The sequence below is a fragment of the Stegodyphus dumicola genome, chromosome 11 (assembly GCF_044657685.1).
Source record: "Stegodyphus dumicola isolate Sdum_Otavi_A_Nest chromosome 11, ASM4465768v1".
Lineage (NCBI taxonomy): Eukaryota > Metazoa > Arthropoda > Arachnida > Araneae > Eresidae > Stegodyphus > Stegodyphus dumicola.
Window position 1 is genome coordinate 154,990,968 of NC_140778.1, and position 26,753 is coordinate 155,017,720.

Sequence of the window (26,753 nt, forward strand, 5' to 3'; positions counted from 1 at the left end):
CAGAATCACCTCCCATAAATAACTCAGTGGATGAAAACATTATAATGCCTAGCAATATTCCCCTACATTTTCGTGATATTTTAGAAACTGTTTCTGAATTTAATGGCACTGATACGTATCCAGTTGAATCCTTCATTGGTGATTTAGAAGAATCTTTTAAATTACTTAAGTTATCGGAATTACAGAAAATTGTGTTTGCTAAAAAATTGCTTACTGGTTCTGCTAAAGTATTTATTAGGTCTTTGAAAGGTATAATATCATGGGACAAATTAAAAAAAAATCTTTTATCTGAATTTCGTTCTAAAATAAACAGTGCACAACTTCATAATTTGTTACAGAAACGACATGGTGAATCACTTTCTGAATATTTAATTGCCATGCGTGAAATAGCCAGTCGCGGTTCTGTTGATGATTCATCAATTCTTGATTATGTAATCAATGGGATTGCAGATCAGAGTAGTAACAAAATTATTTTGTATGGGTGTAAAACTATTTCTGAATTCAAAGAGAAATTAAAAATTTATGAGAAAATTCGCGTTCCAGATACGAAAAATAAGGGTTATTCAAGTACTAACACACAAAATAAAACACGCGCTGTACCTAGTAAGATTAAAGAGCCAAGGTGTTATAATTGTGGAAGTTTAGGCCATAAGTCGATTTTTTGTAACAATAAGAGTAAAGGATTTAAGTGTTTTAAATGCGATTTGTTTGGATACAAAGCCGTAGATTGTTCGAAAACATCATCTAAAAATATCCAAGATGCCAAAGCTGTTACTCCAATAACTCAGACTTGTCAGAAAGAAATGCATAAAACTGTTAATTTGGGTAATTTGCAAATTGATGCTTTAATAGATACTGGTAGTTAAGTAACGCTAATCCGAGAAGATATACATAAGAAGATAGGTTCTCCTGAACTTAAGTCGGCAGATCTACAGTTAACGGAATTTGGCAACAAACCTATAGAGAGATTTGAAGGTGAATTCCAAATTGATGGTTCTTTATTTAAATCAAATATTTGCGTTATCGCAGAAAATAAAAAATCTGATAGTGATTCTGAAGAGCAGAAAAATGCTCATTGCAATGGAAATGGTTCTGAAGAAGAATTTGAAAAAGTTGTTAATTATGGTTTTTTACTTCCAAAACCAGACACTGATCCTGTTAGTATAGTTCCTGTTACAGCACAGAATGTGATCAAACTGGATACTTTATCTACAATCAATCTACAATGTTTAAATGAAGGCAGTAGGCATAAATATGCAGAATGAAGTAAGCTTTAAAAACAATTTTATAGTGCTAACTTAATTTGGATAGTAAACAGATCATGTTTGCAAACACACCCTAAAAGAACTTTATCTACATCAGTGTTTCTCAATTGGATTTACTCAAAGGGCCGGTAAAATATTTCGGTACGTTCTCACAGACCGGTATGTTTAATCATTCGACTCATTAGCACAATTTTTGGACAGATAGCTGGATATTTCGAGGACCGGCAAATATGTCTTGCGGACCGTTGCCGGTCCACTTACCGTTGGTTGCGAAACACTGATCTACATCACGCATTTATCATCTTCATCACTGGAGTATGTAATGTCCAGAAACATGATGTTTGTACCCATTACAATAAATAACGCGATAAAACATGCACCTGTACAACTATGTATCCCTATGTATAGCATGTAATATAATGCATTTTACTTGATCTAATTTAACGCCTGGCGGTGGCAGAACTTCCAATGTTGGCTGGAGTCAGAATTTCATTATGACTCGAGGACGCCAGAAGGTTGTTGGTTTTCTAGTCAGTGTGTAGAGCTAATGTCTACTTACTTTGGGTAAATATTAGGTGGCCCCTTCATTTCTGAGTAACATAACACCACAAACAGTGATCTATATTTTAACCACGAGGTGTGCTCTTGTAAATAGTTCTCTTGAATAAAAGGTTTCAACCTTTATCCTTATTGTTACTGAGGGGCCCACCAGCGGCCGAGTGGTAAAGTCGCTGAACACTGGTAGTTCGGTCCGAGGTTCGAATCCCGCGAACGGGCTGGCTGCATGGGCATGGTGTTCCCCATGCGTAACGTGTATACGAGCCAGTTCCCTTAGAAAGTCCTCCACGAAGGCATCCCTCCCCTTAGGCAAATAGCCCTCGTGTGCTTTGCAGTAATTAAATAAACCAAACCAAGTCAAACTTATTGTTACTGAACATCTTGTTGATTAGTGAGTTTGGTTTGGTTGGTGTATGTGAGTACGGCAAAGCCTACTTGAGGGAAGGGATGCCTTCGTGGAAGACTTTCTAAGAGAACAGATGGGGAAAACCACGAAAGCGCCATGAATACAACCAGCTCGTCCGCGCGATACAAAACTCGGAACTATCAGTGTTTCGCAACTGTATCACTCGGCAGACTCTGTTGACTAGTGAGAAGTCACCAGCTATCTTACAGAAGGTCATTGATAATTTGTATGCTCCCGTGAACGATTAGACCTTATAACTTGTTTGTTAGCTCTATTCTTGAAGCTAACATTAAAATTATACGTTTTATTGGGGTTAGTTTCATAAAATAAATTTCTATTAATTTCAAAAAAAAAATTGAGCATTTGTTGAGATAAGCAGTATGCATAACAACTTACATATATTACATTCTAAACGTGAAAACTTTTTTTTGATTGGTAGACTGTATCTCATCTAAGACTTAATCATTTATTTTCGATTCGCGAATCTTTCAAGACATTGTTCCTTTGAAAATAAGTCTGAGAACAAGGTCAAATATTGGAAAAAATAAATAATTAGTTAGATGAATAAAAGTTAATAAAAAATTAAATAAAAGCTGTACATTAAGAAAGCGTCATTCATCGAATTCTTAAGCTTTTCATGTAGGCACAAGGCTCACCAGCGACCAAGTGGTAAAAACGCTGAACATTGGTAGTTCGGCCCAGGATTCAAATCTCGGTGGAAAGGCTGACTTCATGGGCGCTTTCGCGGTTTTTTTCCCTTGCTTAACATGTTTACGAGCGAGTTTCCTTTAAAACATCCTCCACGAAGGAATACCTTCCCTTGGCTTAGTGCCATTTCGTCCTTTCTCTTTTCATGCCGAGTTGGAAATACTGTCGTTTCGTTCGCTGCCGTCTTCACTTATTCTGTCTTTTCCGTTTCATTCGCTGTTCGAAAAGTCACTTTATGAATAAGAAAAGATATATTCAGGCGAAATGACCCTTACTACATTGACCTGACATAGCCTTTGAGTTCAAATACTTATTAGACATTCCCTTTCGATAAATTTATTCCGAGCAATGAATTTTAGGCATGTTCAAGAGGTGTGTTTTTGAATCTAATTCCATTTTTGTCATATAGTGTCCATTTTTTTTTATTTCACATACATCTAAAGAAATAGAACCACTGGTCCTTTGATTTGACAGAAAATCAAAATGCAGCAAATTTATAACTAAGATGTACATGTTTTATTCAAAATATAGTGAGCCCTCTTTAAACTCAACCGTTCACAGTTTTAAAGGATTTGGTTGTAGATATGATGGTCTTAGAAATGGGATATTCACTGCAATGTTTGTTAATGTTCACAAAAAATACAGGTCTCTTTCAAAAGGCGACCTCTTAGAAACGTCGTCAATAGATATAATTCACTATAATTATTTTCTAATGGATAATGGAATTAATTTAATCTAATGTCAATTAGAAAACGGCTATTTACAATAGGAAGATTTAGAAGCACTATAACTGTAATTAAAAGCACTGTAATCTCTCTTTCACAGTCAGCTGTTATATAAGATTAGCTGCTTTCTGTGTATTTTTCATGTTTTATAATTGATATCCATACGTCTTGAACAAATATACAGTAAATGCAAGACAAATTATTAAAAAATTTGCAATTTGAAACATTAATACTAATTTTCTATTACTATACATAATACTATTAATGAATAATGGATTTATATAATGTGTATACTTAGTATCTAAAAACGATGAACTTTGAATCTGATGACTGTATATATTCATGTAGTTACAAAATTTTATTATATGTTATTACACACATGTCCATAAATTAAAGGATAATTCGGAGTCACGCGGAAATCGAACTCTAAAATAAATATATCACCTGTAAAATTACTACACACATCTTCAAGAATCATATGCAAAATTCAGGAAGTAACCAGATGACACCGATGGTACGTCACAATGACGAGAGTGTAAGAGAGTGATATGTAAGGAATACAGGCAAAGAAGTAAAATTGTTCGCAGGCGCTTTATAAGTATTTCAGTGCAATAACCGAATAGTTATGACACAAAGGACGCATTTGAATGATTTTTTACGTGGTAGAATTATCGGCCGTCTGGAATGTGGGCGTATCCAACTGAAAGTATCAGACGAACTTGGAATTGCCCAGAGTGTCATCTCCAGGCTTTGGCAACGATTCCAAGATGATGGTAAAGTGAGTAGACGTTACAGCACAGGTCGCCTCAGAGTTACAACGCCGAATGAGGACCGGTATTCGGCAGTTACTGCCAAAAGAAACAGGCGGAGCACAGCCTCAGACCTGTCTCGTCAGCTCTCTTCAGCCACTGGTACGACAATTTCAAGGCAGACCTTGTACAGACGCTTGGGGCAGATTGGTCTATATGCTCGTAGACCTGTCAGATACGTTCCACTTACTGCAACTCACTGTCGCCTGCGGTTAGCCTGGAGCAGAGAGCATGCATTGTGGACAACGCAACAGTGGGCTTGTGTGATGTTTTTCGACGAGTCCAGGTTTAGCTTGCAGTCTGATTCTCGCCGGACTTTCATGTGGAGAGCTCCAGGTACCCGTTACCACCAAGAAAACATCATTGAACGACACCGTTACGGTGGTGCAGGAGTGCTCGTTTGGGGTGGAATTATTCTGGATTCCAGTACTGACCTGCATGTTCAAATTGGAACCATGACAAGCCAAATCTATCGGGACGTCATTCTGGAACATGTACGTTTGTTTCGGGACGCCATGGGCGCACAATTTGTGTTTATGGATGACAACGCCCGTCCTCACCGTGCAAACATCGTAAGCGTATGCCTTCAATCCGAGGAAATACCCGTATGGACTGGCCAGCATTCTCACCTGACTTGATTCCAGTAGAGCACGTGTGGGATATGCTTGGCCGACGAGTTGCAGCCCGTCAACCTCCTCCTACATGTCTACCGGAACTTCGGAGAGCATTTCTTTTTGAGTGGTGAAATATCCCCCAAGATCAGATCAATAATTTGATACTCAGCATGCCTAGGCGTTGTACGAACTGTATTGCATCGTCTGGGAGACATACAATGTATTAACAATCATACCAACCATGTAATATTGGTTTTTTGTAAATAGGGTTTTTTTTCCGTAATTTGCTCAGAGAGAAAAATCGCTAATTGTTTTAATTTCAAACATATAGCATTTTTTTTTTTTTTTTTTGCTCTTTACCTTTTGTTTAAGAAATAAGCTTTACAAATAAGTCAAATTTGTTTTGCGTCTAACTTTTCCTTTGCCTGCTTTTGCATTATCCTTAATTTATGGACATGAGTGTATATGCATACTTCTTTGTAATCTTCAAAAACTCTAATAAAATGCTGCATATTTATTACTATAGATTGAGATTGTACTACTTAAATTTGTAGATATGTTGACTTCTAAGAGTTGTTCCATTCCCCCCAAAAAAATAAGTAAATAAAATGAAAATTAAAAACACTATTCCAAATTGCTGTAGTTGAAAGATTAAGAGGTTACACTTGGAATTCAGTTTCTGACAGGGTGTCAGTTTTAAGTTATTCAGAAATCTGAAAGAAAATATTTCTAGAAAATCGCCAAATTATAACTGTTACATTCAAAAAAGCTTTCAATGAGAAATATGTTTAAACTTTGATAATAAGCTCGGTCTAAAGTATAGAATAAAATATCTCTTAGAGAAGTTTTCATTGTATTTAACTCTTTTAATATTACCAAACTAAAAAGGAATTAAAAGGAACTAAAGGAAGAAAATAAAATTCAAGTGTTTTTTAATTAAAATGTTAATAGCTTTAATAATGAAATATAATTATATTTAATCTCAGCCATATTACCTTAAAAATAGCATGTGAAAAACTTCACAATGATATTTTTTTCAGTTTCACATACACATACGAAAGTTAAATAAGTAAATAAATGATAAAATGCAATTTCAGATTTATCATCGAAATGTTATAGCTAATCAATCAGAGAGTAGAAAGTTTGCTTTCAACCTAATAAATTAAACAAATAAAGTAGTGATAAAATATACAAACAGACATATATTTGAGACATTAAAATTCAGATCTGAATACTCCATTTATTATAATTAAAATTATAAATACATTTTATAGTAATAAAAACCATAAGTCCCTTTTGATTATATGTGCTTTTTTCAGTGTGAGCTTTATCAGCGTGGGTTTATATCTCTGTGGGCTTTTATCAATGTGGGCTTTTATCAATGTGCGCTTTCATTGCTGTGGGCATTTGTCGCATGGGCAATTATCATAGTGGGCTTTTTTTGTGGGCTTTTGTCTGGGAATATGGCTGTGCCGTCTCCCACCATCCTGGTTCAAGGCTAATTCTTTCTTTCAATTTGTCCGATCGCTAGGGTTTTTCCCACCATCCGTGTATTCTCGTTAAACTCTTAACTCTGTCGGTCTTAAAAATCCTAGCCCTCCGACGATTTTGGAAATTGAATGGTCATGCGTCGAATGCCTGCCCTCTATCCGCGATTGAATATGTATAAAGCAGAAGTTTTATCCATACTGGCAACTGAAGCGACTGATTAATAACAGCCATAGTACTAGCTATATAATTAGTTGCCACAAGGGCTCTCACGTGAGCATAAATGCTTCGCAGCTTTGCAAAATTTGCATAGCCATGTCTATCCCTAATTCATTGTCAGTTAAGTGTACATCTTCTACGCGGAAACCTGGGCATTTGGTACTATTTGAACTAGGTGGTATTTTGTGTATGACTAGGTTAATTTTTACAAGTGTGTAAAAATTGACAACTGAAAAATGCTGTATATATTTAGTAAAGTGTATAATATCATTTCAGAGAACTGTAGAAATAAAAGCCATTGGTTTATAAGCAAAACATAGACAAAGATGAAGCAGTTAACAAAGACAACGAGAAGAAAGGGAAACCCTAAGGCAAACATGAAATTGGAGAACAAGAAAGAAAAGAATACGAGATCTACGGCTGGCGCACAAAAGGTTTCACAATGTTAGATGCTGTCCTGGTTATGTACCATCATTTCCCTACCTTTATCCTAGTTACTTCCTCACTACTAATCACAGTAGCGCTACCTTTCTAAAGGGAGGGGTACATTGCGAGAAATCTTAATGTACTTCTGTCGTCGCTTATTCAGATACAATGACAGCTAGAAACGAGCTCATGATAGAAATTTCTAAATGTCTAGACAGTTTTATACAGGCGTTTTCAGTTGTTGTAATGTGTTATAAAATTTCAGTTGAGCTGTAGCAGGAAGAAGAATATTGTCTGGCTGTAAGCCGCGGTTACGAAAGAATGATTTAATTAGATTGCCATGGAGACGTTTTTGCAAACTTTAAGTTGAAGCCATGGAATGTAAGAAAAGAGGTGGAATTAAGGAAGTGGAAAAACAGTTCAAAACTCTGTTACCTTTTGATGGGAATGTAGCTTATATTCCACCACTGAAATCTAAATTTGCAATCAACATTTTCTCTACCTAATCATCTTTTTTTTTAATTGGTGGAAATATCAAAATTCATCTTTTCATCGAGTGCAGGGTTTCTTAAACATTTTGGTGTGGGGACCCCATAATATTTACGAAAATTTTGTGCGACCCCATCAAGCATTACGCATATCCGACACGCGTGAGTGAAAGTATCGGTTTCTTCATATGTACTGTAATATAGGATTGTAATTTTAGGTAATGAACTTTAATTTTTAAAGTAAAATGAAAGTTTCTATTATAAAAAGTGTGTCTAGACGTTTTAGTTTTTTCTTTGTCTGTATCGTTTCATCTTATCCATTTTCAGTTATATTATGTAAAAATATTTGTTAACTGTAAAATTATAATAATAAGTAAAAGATATATCAAACTTGCTAAAAGTTTTGGCCACCGACAATTTAAGAAACACTGATCTAGTGTGTTGCTGAAGCACCGACATTAGACATATTCATTAAAGAATTTCTTGGGCCAATGAATTCTTTACTTTCTTTTGAGCAGCTACGCTTATAAATATTAAATCATTTAATCAATATTTTCAATCGTCTGGTAAACCTTAACGCGTTTTTGAGAGCTAATATTTTTGTAAACTGTTAACAGTAGCAAAAACCACGCAATAAAGCAGATTAATAATAATAAAAATATCTGGTGCTGCAACAATATATACCTGAAATCCGGACTCTGTTAAAATACAATTTAAATTTTCTCCAAATGTTAAGCTATAGTATAAGTAGAATTTGTTTCTGAAAAGAGACGTAGCCAATATTTGTCTTGATTTTTGTCAAAGATTCATGGACGGAAATTATAGTGTTTTCATTTTATACAACGTTCTAATAAATGAATCTATTTACTAATTAAGACATTTTTCATTAAATAAGAATGTTTCATTAAAAGAAGAAGGGGAAAATTTTACAGGAAGATGTTTTATTAAAAAAAAAATAGAGGATAAGATATTAAGTTATTTATGCAGAAACCACGAGGACCAGAAGAAGATGAAATTAATGAAAAGGGAAGTGAGAATTTAAGAAATCATTCGTAATGATGGATTTCATATTTGTCCTTTATATGAAGAATGAAGGGAACATAACGGAAGTTACAAGAAGGGAAGAAGCTGATGAGTAGAAGAAGCTTAAGGATTTGATATATAGATGAATTTACTACATAGTATAAGGATAACTAAAAATTTAGGAAATAGGGAGTAGTATTCAAGATGTTATAGCTAATGAAGGACTACTTAATCGTTTATGGAAATGCAGAAGAAGGAGGCTTCAAAGGAAAAAGATTTTAAAGGGAAAAGGTATACAATTGCAAATAAAGGTTTTAAAAAGAAAAGGAAATTTTTCTGTAGAAGATGGAAAGAATATGTTAACAAGTATTTCACAAAGATGGATTTCTTATTCGCTATATTAAGTAAAAAGATGAAGGATATATAAGAAGAAAATACATGTAAAATGGAGTAAAGAAATTCAGATATAAGAAAGGAAGATTTAACGAAGATTAAATGAAAGGAAGATTAAAGGAAAGAGAAGAACAAAGAAAAGAAAGAGAAGAACTTCTTGAAGAAGAACGAGGGAATAAGTTTCATACGTTTTTTACTAAGGACAAATTTCGACATTTTATAACTTACAAAGATACACTTCATGAAGGAATATATAGTACTACTTTTAAGGTTTTTATTTTTATTTATTTATTTATATAGCACTATATGGCACACTATATGGCAATGTAAAAACTATTACTTGTTTTGTAATGTAAAAACTATTACAATGTTTACAATTACTTGTTACAATGTAAAATTGGATTTATTAATAAATACTCGATAAGGGCGGACGTGGGCAGAACCGATTAACCGTAAGCATATTTCACAAGTGTACATCTGTGTAGCCACCGAGGGAGTGGCTTCTAGGATGGACCAATGAGCATCCAGTAATATTTCTGTCATGTCACATGACCTTTCACGTGTTTTAAGATTTAAGCAAGATGGTTGAAAATATTCTGCTACGCAATTTTCTGTACGAAATAATTAAACATCGTTGATTGCTTCTGAAACTTTTCATTGCGAAGTTATATCAAATATAGGCAACTATGAAGATTTCACTACCTGGTTGAAATAAATACAAAAACATGTTGGATACTTCTCAAAAATATCGATGCGAAATATTACTTAATAAGTCGTAAATAAGATGAAGAAAGAAATATGTAATAGGCATGCCCCAAATGCAATTTTTTTATAAAACTATGCGTATGAGAAAAATATTTACACCAATTATATATGTAAATAGAAGTCAGCACATTTTATTGCAGTCTATATAAAGAAGATGGTTTATAATAATAACCAATGCAGAATTTATTTAGAAGTGAACTTTACTAATTTGCATTCGTATACATTTAGTGTGTTAAATTTTACATTTAATAACTGCTCACTCTTAAATGTGTCTACACAAGAAATACTCATCAAACAGAGTGAATTTATCTTATTCACGACGAATATATTCAATTTATTTACATATAATTTTTAATGTTAGCAATGGATATCATCAGATCATATGTATTCTGAATCTTACACTCTAAAAATCAAAAGAAAGCATTGAAATAAGAAAACACTAGATTCATTGTAACCCTTTCAGTCATTCTCAGCTCAATTAAAAAATTGTAGACTTGGATTCCTTTAATCCACATAATATGCCATGAACATCAATCCAAATATTATTGCGGGATAAAAATCGCGAAAGTGAAATGTCAGCGATTAATTAAACTCAGAAAACGAAAGCACTACAAGATTTCTACTATTACGCCATATATTTATGACTGCGAAACAAATGAAAATTAAAACGTAAACAACATATGCTCACATGCACGAAGATTTAGCGTCACAAGAGAAATAGAAGCTCATTGGTCCGTTTTCGAAACCCCTCCCTCAGTGGCTACGCTGATGTGCACTTGTGAAATATTCTAACCGTAATGGTAGAATGATGGTGCCCACGTCCTCCGTTACTACTACTACTACTCTACAGATCAACTTTATCAAAAAAGAATTTCAATAAAAATGTATCACATATTAAAAACATTACAATGAAATAAGCAATATATCCCTTAATATAAATATTAATTATCCTAATAAATAAATTAACCAACTTCCCATTGCAAAATCTTAAAAATTCAAATGGTGTAAAGGAAATTAAGAACTTTGTTTCCTAAAAACAATCATGTAAAAATTTTTAAATAATTAAAATGATAAGTAATTAAAACGTAATATAAAAGAATTACAATGAAATAAGCAATAGATCCTATATTTTCAAGAGAAAACAGTTAGCAGTGCAGTGCCCAAAGCAATGAACGAAAAACTATTGCCAAAATCACATATCTAAAAGAATGAAACTATCATCAGAAAGCAATAATCTATTAAATTTTGCTTTGTGGATGACATGATTCAAAATATACAAACCTCTTTTCCATTAGCTAATAAAGAGAGAGAGAGAAAAGGAAATTCTTTCTGTTGTGCCTCGCGACACACATGCGCGTCAGAAAAAGAGGATTGCGACGTGCCTGTCGAAAAATCAAAAGAAAATAAGCAATATTTTATCTCATATTTTCAACAGTCAGCAGTCCAGTATACAAAGCATTGAATAAAAGCTGTTGCTAAAAATATTTCTAAAAAAATGAAGCTATTCAAAATGGTGCGATGTCATCAAAAAGGATAAAATTTTAAAAAATCTGATTGGAATTTTGAAAAAAAGTCGCTTCGAGGTCCACTGGCTCTTGTCTAGATGCACCTATGTACCAAATTTCGTAACCCTGGATTTATTAGCTTACGCGATTTTTTTGCACTAACGAGAGATACACAGACAGATTTTCTTTTATTATATGCAGAGAAAATTTCACCGTCATCCCAACCAAACAAGAAAATTTAAAAATTGGAACTTGTGTATATTTTTTTATTTTTCTCTTATTATTCAGATTTTTCTCTTATTATTGCAAGTTAGAGCGTGTTTTTACATGCTTTTTTATTTAAGCTAGAAAATTTTGAACATAATGAACTTTTGAACCTTCCAACTGACTCCGATTGGCCACCTCAGAAATGGTGTTCCTCCGATTTTTTTCTAACTTCTGGAATTTACGACTCTTCACGAATGTTCACAAAGTGATATATAGAAGCAAAAGTCCCACGATTGAAGGCTTCTGATAGGACTGATGATGCGTGAGGCCGCATGACTTACACGAATGATGACCGATGATCTGGCATCTGAACAAGCTGTCTACAGTCTGCAGATTTTACATCCTGAAGAAGGGAACATATTGAGCAGCTTTGTCTGCATCAATACGGTCCTTATGAAACGAGTGTTTGCTAAGTTTGAATAAATATTGGCATATAATCTATTCTACAGCGCCATCTATCGATGTTTCTTAAATTAATTATTTTTTTCGGTTAATTTATTTTCTTATGTCTTGAATAGTATGTTCAACAATTTTGGAGCCTTTACACTCATCAATTCGATGCATAGACAGCTCAGAGTAGGGGTGTTTTAATTCTGACCGCATTGGATATACCCTGCGAGTTCAAAATTGAAAAGAACAAACAAACGTTTAACCAACTTTACTTATCATTTAACAAAATTCAGTTTATATATATTAAATAGAGTTTGGTGATATTTTTAGTCATTCTTTAAATATTTTGCTAATAGTTGTAGTCATTTTCGAATAAATATTATTTAACAAAATGCGGCATTTCTTAAGTTTCGAATTTTCTCGTATCAAAAATTTTTACAAATTTTTCTGCCACACATATTTGAAAAAATAAGTTTCTTTGAAATTTGGAATATTTATTTAAATATAAATATGTATACAAATTTAAAGTGCTCTTATGCCGAAGGAAAGTTTTTATTCGTGCCCATGTTTGAAAATGTATCGAATGTCTATTGTTTAACGAAAATTTGCCAGTTCCTTTCAAACATATATTATTCAGGATAAACCTTTTATTTTAATTTGAAGTTAGATGTAATAAAGTGAAGTTACAAAAAACCAAACACATTAGGTGGTCTCACTCTATGACGTGAGGGTTCCCGCGCCGAAGCCATATCCGAGTGTAATTCTTGAAATTCATACGTAACAGGATAGTATAGGTGAAAAGATGAACGTGATACCGATATTGATGAGAAGCGAAATACAGCATAAGATAAGCAGTGGAGGCAGGAGAAGATTAAAATAGTGTCGCGTGAAAAATAGTAAAGGGAACTTAATAAAGGATTCCAAAATATATACAAAAGCGGCGGAGTACGTTAACAGACCCCGCCTCTTTGTTAAAAAAAGAATTTTTAGAAAGTTTCTTTCCTTTTGCTGGAGACTGGGACATCTGTCTTTTACCTATTTACTAAATTAAATAAAGGCAAAGAAAATTAAGTTGTGATGGAGATTTAAAATGTTCTTTATTAATAAGGCGGAAAAATAGCAGACTCTGTCATTTGCTTTTCTGTTCCTTTGGGATAGCATAGTTGAGAAGACATTTCGAAAACACAGAAAATTCTCTGCAGTCCTGTGAAAAGATGAAACAAATTTTAGCTAACTCTAATCACATTTTCTTCGAGCTTTGATACTGAATTTATGTGAGCAGTGTTACAAGAGAAAACTATTTGTAAAACTGCTGAAACCAAATCCTGTGATACGACGACACTGCGAAGCAATAGTAACTTCAGGAAGAAGTAATTTATCTTATTTTTGCAAACTTTAGTATATATATTATACTTCCTGAAAGTAAATTGTTTCACATGTTGGTGGTTACTTTTCATTTTCTAGATGTGTCAGCTTTCCTCCCTAAGTTTGCCTTCCTGAAAAAGAAGAGCATGTATTGGAAAAGTAGTTCTGATTTCCATGTCCTGTTATTTCTAAAATAAAATTTTACCGTACAAAAAATATTTCTCCTGAAGACGCATTAAAATTATATTAAAATAAGATACCGCAGCTCATTTTGTGTAGCGCCGAGGAGTAACTCGAGAACAAGTGCTAGCAAATTTGATTAGTACTCTCAATGAAAACTTTTAAGAAAAAGGAAGACATTTCCAAACATGCGAAGATAGCATTGTTCTTCATGAATTGTATTGTTAAAAAATCTAAGCAAAATTTAATTGAAGAAATACAACTACCACTATTCTAATAAGATTCTTCTTTTAATATAAATTTAAATAACCGCAAAACCTCAGATAGCCTGATAAACGAGCTGATGTTATTCAAAAGTGCCATCGTTGTGGCAGCGATCAATGGCGCGACAGAAAAGAGTAATTGAGCGAATGAACAGATCGCTGTGCGTGCGTTGTGAACGCGTAGTGTCATCGGGTTGACAGAAGGGGGCCGGAAGACGGTCCTTTGGATGGCTGTCCGGTGGCTGATTGCGTTTATTGCCACCAGTTGTCGCTGCATTTAACGTACGACGAGGAGTTTACAACACGTGGAGATGACGTCGTTGCGAAGAAACTGAAGCCAGGGGAAGGACATTTCCGACTTCATGTCCATGTAAAAGAAGGTTTTAGAACGTGCATAAAATAGTAGAATTATCGAGTGTTTAAATGGCCTTCAAGAAAGAGTCTGAGTATTTTCTTTGTACACGAAGAAACATATATAGTTCTCAGATTTACCTTTTCATGATAATAATAAAAGTGATATTCGTAATTAACTTAGTGATGGCAAAACGATAAGTAAACAAGGGGAGGGGCGTGGCTAGCTCTCCATGGAAAAGAAAACAGTTTACTTTAATGTCTGATCATAATTACATTACAGGTCTTACCTTTTATTAGTTTAACTACATTTTATTTTGTGCTCAAGTAAATACATAATAACCGATCTTGATTTTTAGTCACATTCGTTGTGGGAGTTTTAAAATAGCAACGTAAAATTTACACATTACTATCATTGTTTATTCAAATTAAGTTTTTTCGAAACATAAGTAATATTTAAAACATGACAAATTGGAGAATTACATATACTTAGAATGAGTAAAGTATAATCAAATTATAGTTTGAGTACATAGTGACTATTTCGTGTTCACAATACTTTTAATGCTGTCTTTCATTAATTACAGGATGCAATTACATAATGTAGAAATTATAGCAATTACATCATGTAGAAATAAAATGAAATGGCGAGAAAAGTAAAGGAAAGAGGGCGTGAAGAATCTGCGATCCTTTACGACTACCGGGAACAAAATTGGGTGTGGTTAGAGCACGTCAATTTTTATAAGCCACGACTACTAAGGGCAAATTTTTCTCACTCTAATCACACTTTCTTCCAGCTTTCGTATTGAGTATATGCGAACAGTGTTACAAGAGAAAACTATTTGTAGAACTGCTGAAACCAAATCCTCTGATACAACGACACTGCAAAGCAATACTAACTTCAGGAAGAAGTAAATTATCCTATTTTTGCAAACTTTTTTTTGCAAAAACCAAATATATTGTGCTTCTTGAAAGTAAATTTTTTCACATGTTACTTTTCATTTTCTAGATGTGTCAGCTTTCATCCCTAACTTTGCTTTACTGAAAAAGAAGAACATGTATTGGAAAAGTAGTTCTGATATCAAAGTCCTGTTATTTCTAAAGCAAAATATTACCGTACAAAAAATATTTCTGCTGAAGACGCATTGAAATTATATTAAAATAAAATACCTCAGCTCATTTAGTGTAGTGCGCCAGAGTAACTAGAGAACAAGTGCTAGCAAATTTAATTAGTCCTCTCAATGAAAATTTTTGAGTAAAAGGAAGACATTTACAAGCATGAGAAGAAAACATGAATATATAAATCGACAACAAGAATTTAATTTATTTAATAAAGTTACCACTATTCTAACAAGTATGTAAATTTTGAATATAAATTCAATGCAATAAAGTGGTTCGCCCAGCCTAGGCAAACTATAAAGCAAACGAAATTAGTAAACTCCAAGTGCTTCAAAATAAGGTGCTCTCTGTGTTCGGAATAGGACTCTCCACTCCGACTTGAAAATAGATACTATTCAGGACTACCTCAGCAGAATAAACAACTTTTTTAATAATATTATCAATGTGAATCCCGCTAATTTCACGGACATTCTTATCTACGAAATCCTGGCTGAAGACAAAAACCTCCGCCCATTTGCCGCCCACCTCTTGAGTTCAGAATTCTGTTCCAGTTTTCTGGTTTTCAAGCAGCATCAATCGGGGTCAGTTTCTGGGAGGGTGACCTCCCACGTGACTGGCTCCGACGAATGAACAGTTAGTATTCGGGCTATCCTACACAGGTCATCCGAAGTTTCTTTCTCCGGCCCCTGCTTGGCGGATTCCATCCAAGATGTAGCAGTATAGGAGCAAAGTGCTTCTTTTTCTCTCTCCAGCACACTTCTACCTCCACGAGAGAAAATTTCTTTCAGGTTTCTACTCTGTCAGGCCCCACATGGAATCACATCAGGAACTGGCAAGAGCAGGACTTTAATTTCCTGCTGAAAGCCAGTATAACCGCAAAGTTCCAAAGTTCCTAAAGTGGTTTCGAAGATCAAGATGCCATCGCTGTAGTAGCGATTAATTGCGTAGTACAAAAGAGTAGCTGAGCAATTTTAAAGCAACCGTGTTCGTTACCACTATTCTAACAAGTAATATAGATTCAAAAGATCAAGAAGCTAGGTCCCTCTCCATCGGAGTTTGAAATATTTCCCATAGTGTTTCGCCAAAGCCAAGTTATAGTCCAGGCCTGCCAGTGTGAAAATATTCTTTTGTGTTTTCGGTGGCCTCCCTGAAATTTCTGCTGACCGCAAGATGGCGCTACTATTCCGCTACGCTTTGCGACGAGAGAGAGCTTTGCAATGAGCAGAATGGTACCCGAGACAAAAAGTCATATTATAGTCCGAATTTAAAAACGATTAATATGTAGTAGTCATAATTATGCATTTCCATTTAATAAAAATAATTTTATTTAAAAAGAAAAGATGAAATTTCAAGTTACCCCTTTTTTTTCGTATATAACCTCAGCTACTTGATTCTGATTTTCATTCCTGCTTGCATCTAGATATACGCTATTTTTAATTGTTCTTATTTGAGTTAGCTATTCTAATTTAAGGGTAAGTTAGAGCACATGTTTTACTTTTAAATTATTTATAGTACGAAATTAGCAGGTAGCTTGAAAACATAAACTATTTCAGGGCAAAATTTTCATCGTATTAATATCAGTTGTCTTGTGCAACAAAATAATTTGGAGCCACTATTAAATATGTAATTAAGATATTAATAAATGATGATCTAAAATTTGTTAATAAATAAAAGAACAAGTATTTCGAAAAGCGATTTGGGTTTAGGTACAGAAGATTTTTCCCTCTTTTTTAATTGATTCAAAATACTTTTTTAGGAAATATTAAAAAAGTAAAATTTTAAATAATGCAGATTTAGAGCTCTGAAGAGTAAACACAGCACTACTGATATTCAAAATAATGCCAAGTATTTCAATATCAACCACAGCGTATAATAATAACATGTATGCATGGAGGTTAGAACTCACCTCCTTGCATGTATGACATTAATCACAATACTCCCTCTGTCCCAAATTTGTTGCTACATTTGAGTACTGATACTGTTTGATACTGAAGATTGTATGATTCTGTTTGAACATTTTCCAGAATTTTCAGGTTGCTAAGTTGTCAATCAACAACAACTTTACTTACCAAGCATTCCCTCCTTAAAAATCAGTACCAAATTAGTTTCAAAAATCCAGCTTTCGCACAGCCTTAAGCCACGGCCCATTTTGTAAGGATTCATCCATCAGTACTCACTTAAAATCTTCAGGCTAATTAAATGTAAATTCAATGATCTGCCTCGTCTATAAGAGCTAGCTTGCCTCAGAAATTTTTCCACGAAGGCATCCTTCACCTTAGGTAGACAGCCCTCGAGGCTTTGGCTTAATCACATAAACACGATCTTTCTGAAATACAGGCGGTACCGTCCTTACAAGATGGGGCGTGGCTTAACAGCATGCGAACCCTCTACATTTGCGTCTATAAAATTGTCTCAAAATGAGTGCTCATTTGTGGAAAGTAAAAACTGAGAATGAAAATCTAGTATGCAGCGTTACATTTCTTATAGCACATTGTGTAATTTTACTGATGTTGATTTGCTAAATTGCAACGAAAGTTATATTGACACCACCTACTTGGAATGTAGCAACTAGTTTGGGACTCATCTATCAGTAAGGAGGGAATATAATATTTTGAGACTATTAGTGTTGAATATTAAGTCTTTCAATATCATTGACAGCATATTTTAAAAAATAAAGCCATATTCCCTAAAACAAAAAAAGTATTATGTAAAAAAAGTAACTTTTGTTTAAGAAATTTTGCATTATGTATTTGTATTAAATCTGTATTACATGAAACTGATGGAAATGCTATCCGTCCAACAGTTATATGTTGGCAATAATTGCTGAAATACAATCGTAAAAATTTTTTTAAAAGGAAAAAAAACTTTGCAGTATAGCACGGAACAATATTCCATCCTATGTTACTATTAGTTACAGCGGCACGTTTTAATAAAATACACTTTTTGTTAATAACAAACCACATTACAAATAGAGAACGTATAGCAAAAGTGTAGCATGGACCTTAATTTCTTGCTCTGCTGCCGATCACGGCGCGGGGATGGAACTGAAGAGAGGGCCGTGTCTACACCTTTTAGCAGATCATTCAGCCTGTGGATATTCGAATAGCGGGCGCGCTGAAATGGAACTATAAAGTACCATTTTCAAAATCCATGATAAATTTGTTCAGCAATGGCAAGACTACTCAAGAGTTTTTGAAATATTTTAACATAAAATCTTCTGTGTGGTGCATCGAGGACGTGTGTCCAGGTACTTTAAAAAAAACTTGGCATAATTTAATGGCCAGCTACCATATTTCATGCTGAGGATGATGAAGACGATAGCCACGAATTTGAAGGGTTTCCGATATCGCAAACCAAAGGTGAAATATTCCAATTAATGGATTTTGTAAAGAAATGTGGAAAAGCAGTAATAAATGAAGATAATATAACAGCAGTTTTTCATTGCGATGACAATCCCCTATTCATCAGTCAATTAACGGACGGTGTGGTGGTGTATTTAATTATGGCAAAGCACACTAGGGCTATCTGCCTAAGGGGAGGGATGCCTTTCGTGGAGGACTTTATAAGGGAAACTGGCTCGTATACACGTTACACCTGGGGAAAACCATGAAAACGCCCATGCAGCCAGCCCGTTCGCGGGATTCGAACCTCGGACCGAACTACCAGTGTTCAGGGTCTTTACCGCTCGGCCGCTGGTGGGCCAATTAACGGACGGAAGTACGGTTCTAGATCCAGAAAATACCGCTGCCGATAGTGACAGAAAGGTTACTGAAAAACAAAAAAATTCGATTGACAATTTAGTGGGAATTCTCATCACAGCAATTGCAAGATTTGAACAGTGGAACTTTGTAACTGAGCAAGAAATTATGTTGGTTTATGAATTAAAGTAAAAATATTAGCACAAAAACGAAACAACTTACATTGAAAGAAATGTTTAATAAAATAAACAAATAAATATTAAGTTTTTTTTTTTTTTTTTTTTTTTTTTTTTTTTTTTTTTTTTAATTGTGATACTTTTTAGAGCATAAATACTCATTATTTCATAATTCACGATTTGGAATTTTAATTTTGTAATTTCTGCATGCCATCTAATTAGATTTAAATTGATTATCTAATATCCCAAAAAATCCCGAATCCGGAATCGTCGGAGTTCCATCGAGTTTTGATCTCGGTCTTTGTACTGTATTTCTTTTACAAAAAAAAAAAAAAAAACATTTCTGCGGAAATTGCGCTAAATTTCAAATAAATGAGGTGCCGGCCTCCTTTTACGTAACGCTCCGGTGCAATTCTAGAACTAATGTTTGCAGTTTTAATTATTATATTCAATAAAGCTTTGTAAATACAACAGAGATTTTTGGTAACGTTAACAGAGAATGCGGCTAACTCTTCACACGTATGCATTAATAATTTTAGCAAACGTTCACCACGTTTTTAGTAAAAAGTGAATTTTCTATATTTTTGCAACTCCGAGGTTGATTCATTCTTTTCCAAAGTCGAGTATTACTTTAAACCGTCGTAACAGCGAGTCCTTGTTAACGGCATGTGAGGAGAAAAAGCATTTGGTCTCTAGCATGGGTGATTTAATATGTCCTATAGTCTTAAGTCCTTCGTGCGCCAAATGCTTACAAGATCCTTCTCTCAATAGCTCTATTTTATATGAACTCTTAAGAACTTTACTCTGGAGGTTCATTTTAAGTCTATTAAGAATATGGGCACAGTCGATCTGTATTTGATTTAGATGAGGTATAAAAGTGAGCTTTTCATCGATCGTAATGCACAAATATTTGATTGTCTTAGAAACTTTAATTAGTTGTTCATACAGTTTGCACCTAAGATGTATTGATCTAGTATTAGTTTTAGCAATACCCAAAAGAAAGCTCTTCTTTGGATCAAATTTGAGTTTAACATGGAAAGACCACTTCTCTAATTGAGTGGCGAAAGTTAAAGCTTTACCAATAGTATAGTGACCACTTCCCGTCGCTAATAAGACAGAATCGTCAGCATAAGTATATATACTAACATTTTGTGGTAAGGTTATGTTTAAAGCTATATTAGCAATAATATTCCACAGAAGTGAACCAGATATTGAGCCTTGGGGACAACCCCTTTGGTAATTTCTGTGGTGCTACTTATTACCACCATCATATAAGGAAACTTTTCTTTCATTCAGAAAATCACATATTAATAAGAGGATTTTTCTTGGACATGTCATATTTTTTAATTCCTTTAATAAAATTGGCCACCAAACATTGTTAAAAGCGCTCTTTACATCTAAGGATAAAATTGCAGTATGTTTACCATTCCTTCTATTTCGAAAGATGTCAAAAATTAAATTATCTATAACCATGGTAGTACATTTACCCAGCATAAAACAAAACAGATTTTTATTTAAAAACTATTTGATAATAAATAATATTGTAACCGTTGTGTCATGAATTTATTCAGCACCTTGCCCCAGGAAGGCAGTATGGAAATGGGGCGAAAAGAAGAAGATTCTTCTTTGTCCTTTCTTTGTTGGACAAAACCAAATCAGCCTCTTTTCAGCATTCAATAAAAATTCCCCTCTGAAGACATTCATTCAGAATAGCTACAAAGTACTTTTTATTACATTCAAAGATTACTAAAATAATATCCATTGTCATCTTTACCAGGAGCTTTACCTTTATTTAACTTTTTAAGAGTAAATTCCACTTCATCCAAAGTAAAATCATAATCATTTACGGTCTCTGGAGGTATCTTACAATCTGATCTAACTTGATAATGACATGAATAGTATATATACAAAAAGAAACTTAGTAATAGGGCAAAAATTAAAAACAAAAATTGTTTAACCAGTCCTACGCTATAACTGCAGGACTGAAGTAAATTAAACTTAAAAGCATCTCAAGTTAAAAATTAATTGGAATCAAAGCAAGGCATTTTGCCAAAAATATTAATAATTGCAACCGCGAATAAGAGATTTAACACTGTATCTAAACAAATAAAAATTAAAATAAGAATTCATCAATAGAATAAATCCGAAAAATAAAAATGCGAAAAGGAAAAAATATATAAAAATTTATAAAAAAATATAAAAATTAATCTCCTTTTTCTGAAACTCTACTTCTGAACTCTTCAGAAAAAATTAATTGAAGTTTCAGAAAAGTCGATTAATATGTTTCGAATACATGTTTCGTTCTTATGATTCATTTAATATCAAAAACCGAAAAAAGATTTAATTAAATTTTCATTTGAAACATTGAAATTCACTGTAAACCGAAAAATCGAATCTCAAATGTATCCAGAATTTTCCCTACACGCATTCGAACACTTAGAAAAAAGAATAAAGCATTCCATTATGCCAAATTGACTCAAAATAAATAAATAAATAAATAAAAAATAAAACTTTACCTTATGTAAATTGACCACTCAAAAAAAAAAAAAAAAAAAAAAAAAAAATGTCAAATAGCATTAAATGTAAATCCTACATTCAAAAGGAATTACAAATTAAAGAGCAAACCAAATACTCTTTTAAATCAATGGGTGGTCCCCGATTATGTGATCCTAAACTTTAATTACCTAAGAAACGAAAGCTTTCCAGAAGAGATTTCTATAATTAATATAAACTCTAATCCCAGCCTTAAACAGCTAAAACCTATTCGAAACAAAAATTGAACAAAATTAAACTTACTGAATTCTAAAGACGACCATCTTTTCCCAAATTGTGTTTCTTCCAAAAGAAATTTAAGACTACTGTGGAGAAGCAAAAAGTTGTACTTCTTGAAAAAAGTATGCGATAAGATATACAAAGTATCCAATAGCAGTAAAATGTATTTTTACTTGTGATTCAAAATTTCCTATCCTCTAAAATTTTTTTTTTGGGGGGGGGAGGGTAGAAAACGTTGGGTGTGGTCTGTAAAAATTATTACCGGAGAGGAAGGTGAGCATGGCGGTGGAAGAAGCTTTCTAAAGGATACTCTCCTCTGTAAAATCTTAAAATGTGAAAGCTAAACTGGCTTAAAGTTGAGGAAAAAGGAAAAATTCTGGTTATAAAAGATAAAAGTTTCACCTATTCGGGGTACAGTACGTCTTAGAAACTAAAAGCCCCATTATAGATTAGATTATATTACGAAAAGAAATACAGGGTAATCCCTTTAAAGCAAGAGATATTTTCGTAGATGGCTTTCTGTAGAAATTTGATTCCCATTTATGGTATGCAAGAAAGAAAACCCTGAAAACGCTTATGAAACCGGACCATTTGGAGAAATTCAACCTCGGAGACATCTTTGAAATTTGCCGGGGTTTGTAATACTGAGTAAAAAATCCGATAAATGAAAAATGAATTAACTTTATAATACACAATACAATTTCATAAACATCTCAGGAATAAGACTCTTTGATTCATAAGCGCAACATAGAAAAATATAACGTTGTTAAGAATGTCTGTTAAGAGAAAAGAAAAACCTCTAAATGCAGCAAAGACCTGAAAGATAAGAGAGTGAAAGACTTGAGATCTACGGATGGCATTCAAAACATCTGTCACTTTAAGATGGTTTACGGCAGGATATGTTTTTTCTTTTACTTATTTGTTCATTACAAAATAAACTAGTGGTGGCTTTGTGAAAGGTTAGTTAATTGGTTAATTTAATTATGGCAAACCACACTAGGGCTATCTGCCTAAGGGGAGGGATGCCTTTCGTGGAGGACTTTCTAAGGGAAACTGGCTCGTATACACGTTACACATGGGGAAAACCACGAAAACGCCCATGCAGCCAGCCCGTTCGCGGGATTCGAACCTCGGACCGAACTACCAGTGTTCAGCGACTTTACCGCTCGGCCGCTGGTGGGCTCTGCTTTGTGAAAGGAGGGTACCTTGATGGAAAATCCATGGACCTTAATTCTTTGTGCATAAGAAAAGCCATGAAATCTTTAAAAACTAAGCAAAAAAAGCAACCTTTTGTATAGCATATATTTTAATCAAAGAGCTTTATTTTCCTCCTAACGCAGACCATCCTATGTCTAACCGCCCTAAAAATCCTTTTTACTTCCTTGTAAGAAGTAAAAAGGAAGTATTGTAATCGCGAAAAATTTCAGGCAGCATATTTCAACGAAAATATCCATTTTAACCGGTATCGAATGCAATTTAGCGATGTTTTTGCGTGATATCTGTACGTAAAGACAGAATAAAAGACTCGTTTCCTCCAAATATATATATATATATATATATAACTGCTTTAAAATGAATTCTGAAGAGAATTTTTCGTGGCATCTGTACGAACGTATGTACGTACGTACGTAAGTACGTATCTCGCATAACTCAAAAACGAGTAGCATCAGAACGTTGAAATTTTGTATATAGGACTACTATAACATGTAGATGTGCACCTCGTATTTTGGTTGCAATCGGCCGCACCAAACGTATATAAATATATTTATATATATATCCACTCTGTTACCCGGCTCAGTGATCTCAGTTTCTTTATTCTTATATGTTTGTAAATTGTACATTTTTTGCTTTAAAAAGGATTGAATTATGTTGTTTTTATCTTCTGGTTAAGGTTTTTATGCCTTTAGTAAATCTGTGTGCAATATTTTTAGAATTATCAACACTTTTAAAGTTGTTTAAGTGCAGCTAAGCCTTTTCTTTTGACGGCGGACATTGATTGTTTACATTTGAAACAGCAGACTAGTGGAATTGTGTCCAATCTAGAGTAACTTAGCTTCGCAACAACAAATATAACGCCTTCATTTATTATTGCCAATTAAATCATGCTTAATCCTTTCTGGAATATCTATATTAAAATTTATAAATATCTATATTAAAATTCACTTCGTAATTTTTAATATAGATATTTTGAGTTTTCATGTATTTTTGCCTTCTCGCGAAATGAGAACTGAATTAATTGAATGAGAAATACTCAATCGTCTATGAAAAACTGTTTCTTTTTTGTTTTGTTTGCTTAATTTCTTTTATAGATCATTCTAGCTTTATTATAATATTTGAATAGAAAATGTGGCAACGATTAGATAATTCTATTCTTTAAATGATATAAATTTTGTGCATTATGAGTTATAATATGAACGAAATATAATACTGTTAAGTGAATCTAGCACCAGAATGTCGCTATGGTAAACAAATACTGAGTGAATTTTAAAGAATGCATTTATTCTATTGTGGTTTATGCGCTATCGGCGAAGTAGATTTAATTCAATCCAATAAGTTTAAATGAAATGCAAGAAAAAATGCGTATAATTTAATATTCCGTACAAGGAAGTCATGTGGTGTACACATCAGAAAGTATTGTAATCGCGAAAATTTTCAGGCAATATATTTCAATGAAAATATCCATTTTGACCATTTTTAGTTTGGGTTAGAATCTAAGATCAAAATAAGATTGCTGTTTTGCCTAAACTAAAGACTTACATTTGAGTTTACATAAGATTACGAAAAGAACGTTTTTCATTTTACAAAATAAATGAATTAATTAATCTAGTAAAGAACGTTTCTCTTTTCTGTCCAGGGAATATTTGGTAAAATACACACAACATTTGCAGGGATTCTAGTTCCAGTTCTATACTTTTAGCAGTTGCTGGGCTTTCTCTAAGCAAAACATTTTTCAACCCTGATTACATTAATAAAACAGAACTAGAGTATTAGCATAAATCTTCATGCTGATGGAGTGGGAAAGGAAGGAAAGAAAAATGAATAAAATATTCTGGAAACTTTCAGAGCATTCCCTTGACAGCATATTTTGCACAAACCGACAAAGCGTAGGATAAAGAATAAAAGGCGGAAAAATTCAAGATTTGATCCTGTAACATTTTAAGCTGAAATTAAATACAAATCCAGCATGGCCATTTTCTGTTCTCCATCATTCAGATGGGATGACAGCTCGAAACGAGCTCATGTAAGGTTGTAAGTTTTGTAAAGGTTAGACGGCTTCTTTCAAGCACTTTGAGCTGCTGCAAAGCATTACAAAATTTTAATTAAACTGAAGCACTCAGAAAAATATTGTCTGGCTCTAAGCCTTGATTATGGAAAAATGTTTAAGTTAGATTGTCCATCCCGCCTTTTTGCACGAGTTACGCCCCAGCCATGGAGCTTAAAAAGAATAATTAAGCATTAGAATCATAGATCGAAAATCAATTTTCCTTTGGCATCAGCTCATTCAATTAAATGTTTAAACATCGCACTGTATTATTAATGAAAATTGAAGGAAAAATTATAACTAAATTCCTAGAACTTTGAAACCACCCAACGTATACTGCAAATTTTGTTTGAAAAGTAAACGCGATTGAGCTTTCTAATTCATAGTGATAAAAGCGCTTGGATTCATAGCGCTTGGAAAAAGTAATTTACTACCACTACTCACAAAAAGCAGCCTTTAAATAATTTCAAAATTTTTTTGGCGCACGTACTCTTAGAATTTTTTCCGTTAAAAAAATCATATGTTTATGTTAGTAGTAGGTAGAAGGATGCGTGTGTCTGACTCTTGTTGATCGGAGCAATTAAAATTTATAAATTAGCCTAATCTATCTACTACGGACATAAATTATTATACATGTTATTAATTTGCCGTGAAACCTTTAAATCATAGGTCATAGGTCTTCGCTTATTTAATAGGTATACGACCCTGAAGTCTTTACCTATCTATATCTGTTCTAAATGGGTATCCTAAAATTGAAAAAAGAAATCCAAATTATGGAACAATACTGTGCACTTGAAGTGCTGAATCACATCCAATGTTGCATAACTTGGGTAAAATAGCGATTTAACATATCTGAAGCATAACAATCACATCGTAAAAGCAAATTTGCACATCTAGTAGCATAAAAACTTTGGCATAACTTTCTCCTCGTAGGTGTTTGGAGCCAACAGAATATCGTAGACGTAGTAGTTGAGCCGTACAACAGAAGTGGGCGGAGCATAGTTGCACTGACCAACATGGACCTTATAAGGCAAGGAGGTTAGAACTCATGGAGATGCCCTGCACAGTCCAAGTGAAGCCGAAAAAGGGGGAAAGCATTCACTTAGTAGTCGTGGCTTACAAAGATTGACGTCCTCTAACCACACCCAATTTTGTTCCTGGTAGTCATAACGGATCGCAAATTCTTCACGTCCTCTTTTCTCTCCTTTTCTCGACATTTCATTTTATTTCTAGATTATGTAATTACTATAATTTCTACTTTATGTAATCGCAATAATTTCTACATTATGTAATTGCATTCTGTAATTAAGGAATGCTAGCATTAAAAGTATTGTGAACACAGAACAGTAATGTACTCAAACTATAATTTGATTATAATTTACTTATTCGAAATATATATAATTCTCAAATTTCTCATGTTATAAATATTATTTATGTTTCGAAAAAACTTAATTTGAATAAACAATGATAGAAATATGTAAATTTTACATTGTTATTTTAAAACTCACTCAACAAATGTGA